The sequence below is a fragment of the Arachis ipaensis genome, chromosome B04, assembly GCF_000816755.2.
Source record: "Arachis ipaensis cultivar K30076 chromosome B04, Araip1.1, whole genome shotgun sequence".
Lineage (NCBI taxonomy): Eukaryota > Viridiplantae > Streptophyta > Magnoliopsida > Fabales > Fabaceae > Arachis > Arachis ipaensis.
The window spans coordinates 129,106,275-129,109,232 of NC_029788.2; positions in this window are offsets into that span (position 1 = coordinate 129,106,275).

The following is a 2,958-nucleotide window of genomic DNA, read 5'->3' on the forward strand; positions in this document are numbered from 1 at the left end:
AAGAGAATAAAAATATACTAAAATAAATTTTGTTAAATATTGATATATTTATATTTTTAAAACTAAAATCATATATAAGGGAATAAGTATTGTTTTGGTCCCTAACGTTGAGGGTCAGAATGAAACCGTCCTGATGTAATTTTTAATTTAGAATAATCCTTAACGTTATATTTCATTTTAAGATCGTCCTTTCTAATAATTTTTTGTTTCTAATAACAAAAATACCATTTTCTTATAAAATGTCTTTTTTATTAAAAAAAATAAAATAAAAAAAGAAAAGATACGAGGGGAAGAGACCGTCGTCGCCGTTGCCGTCGCGAGCCAGGGAGAGAGCTTCTGTTTCTGCACCGCTGCTCCTCATCGCCGCTGTTAGAATATATTTAGGATCAATTAGTATTATTTAGTAGATCTGAATATTTATTATAGGAGATTACGTCTTTATTATTACTATTTTCTTAGTACCTATAAATACTCTTTTATATTGTATCATTCCAGACAACTTGAATATACAACTTGAATAGACAACTTGAATATATCCAATAATATACAAATCCTTTTCTCCAGTATAGTCTCTTATTTCTAACATGGTATCAGAGCCATGGTATCCTCCTTGAAGATGATAGATTGTGTTCCTTGCGGTGAAATCACCGTAGTTTTTACACTTTTTTTTTATGCCATTTTTCCTTAACTTTTGTCACTCATTTGATACCTTTTTACCTCGCCGACTAGCCTGTTCTCTCTATTTTGTATTTTTTCAAGTCGAATGATCAAACACCATTGTCATCCGCTACTTACCTATTCTCATGAAGAAATCATATAGTTTTCTCTCTCTTTTGGCAGTTCCATCTGCGTTTTCTTGTGACAGTTCTATCCGCGTTTCGTTTGTATTTCCTTGTGGCAGTTTTGTCTGCATTTTTTTGTGGAGCGGCAGTTCCATCTGCGCTTCTTTCTGGCAGTTCTATCTGTACTTCCTTCAGACAGTGGCAATTCCGTCTGCGCAGCAGTTTTGTCTGCTCTTCCTTCAGACAAGCAGCAGTTCCGTCTGCGCTTTCTTCAGACTACGCTTCCTTCAAACTAGCGGCAGTTTCGTCTGCGCTTCCTTCAGACTAGCGGCAGTTCCGTCTGCGCTTCCTTCAGACAAGTGGCAATTCCGTCTGCGCTTCCTTCCGACAGTTCCGTCTATACCCATTTTATCAGTTTATGCAGTTTTTTTATTTCGTTGTTTTAAATAAGTTTCAAACTCAAGTTGTCACTTGAGTTTGAGGGGGGATGTTAGAATATATTTAGGATCAATTAGGATCAATTAGTATTATTTAGTAGATCTGAATATTTATTATAGGAGATTATGTCTTTATTATTACGATTCTCTTAGTACCTATAAATACCCTTTTATATTGTATCATTCCAGACAACTTGAATATACAACTTGAATAGACAACTTGAATATATTCAATAATATACAAATCCTTCCTCCAGTTTAGTCTCTTATTTCTAACAGCCGCGTTCTCGCCGCTGCTCCTCGCTGTCTCTGCTTCTTGCTTCGACTTCTGTTTTTGCTTTCTCCTCTGCTTCTGCAATAACCAACTTCCTTCTTCCTCCTTCATTTCTTATTGACCAGTATTCTTTGTATCTAGTTAGATTATTCTCAAGTTTTGTTAAGGTATTTCCTACTGTTTCTCTACAAACAAAGACAACTATTTGGAAAATACTATAAACTTGTAAAACCATTCAATGGTGTTTTGTCATGAATACATGATTTGCATAAATTGAGAGATCTTAGATTGTTGTGTTTGATATTTACAAGTCTCTCTATGACCTTGTTCAATTCCCTTTAAAATTTGGTAAGACTGGAATACAATAATCTCATACATGGCATTCATGTCTTGTTAAAAAATCATGTTGTCTAATTTTTAATTAATCGTCTGATTTAAAATGTTCAACATAGGTTTTGTGGAAGCAAGGAAAGGTTGCTGTGGTACTGAGATAGTTGAGACAACATCTTTATTGTGCAATCCAAAATCACTAGGAGTTTGCTCCAATGCAACTCTGTTTTCAGATTATGGGATTCATGAGTGTGACATTGAAAATGGATTTGGCCATTTTCGTGTTTCTTTTGGTGATGTAAGTTTGCCTAACTTTTGTGTCAACTATTATGTGATGTGATTTTTATAAATATTTTTGTCCTCCTAATTTGTTGGTTTTGTTCTTGTTCTTATTTCTAAATTTTTGGATTGTTGTTGCTTTTCTTTTATTTTTGAATTTTTTGTTTCTCTCTAACTTTTAGTCTTGTTATTATATTTGATTTCTTGGTAATTAAATTATAAATTTTTTATTTTTGTAATTGAAGATGAATTTGGATATTTTTAATTTTTGTAATTGGATTTTGTTAACTGTATTTAAAAATTTGAATTTTTGAATTTTGTTAATGGAAGAAGAAGAACAAAAGAATTTGTTCTTGTGGAAGAAGCACTTTCATTCCCATCCCACTTTGCTTCTTCTCCTATCCGTTTTAGGAAGTTTCTTTGTTTTTTACCTTTCATCTGCCACCACCTTATCCTTGAATTCTTCGAATGATGTCTTTTTCTCAATTTTTGATCAACGTGAAAATCTATGACTAGCATCCTATGTTGTATTGTTGAACTTTCTCCAGAAATAACTTTACAATTAATGTAAAAAAAAATTTGACTCTCCTCAACAAAAAGAAGTAGATTTGAGAGCTTGTCATGCCACTCTTATAGGTTATAAGATATTTGTCTCTTTTTTAAAACATGTATTAGGAATGAAAAAGTCAACCGTTGAGAAAAAGTCCAAAATAGTTTTATTCTCGGTATATTTGGGTGTTCTATCAAATAGATTATAATAGAAAAATATTAAAAAATTATCAAAAATTATTATTTTTTATTATTATTTTTAGTTATTAATTTATTTTTTAGTTTAATAATTTAATAATATATTTTT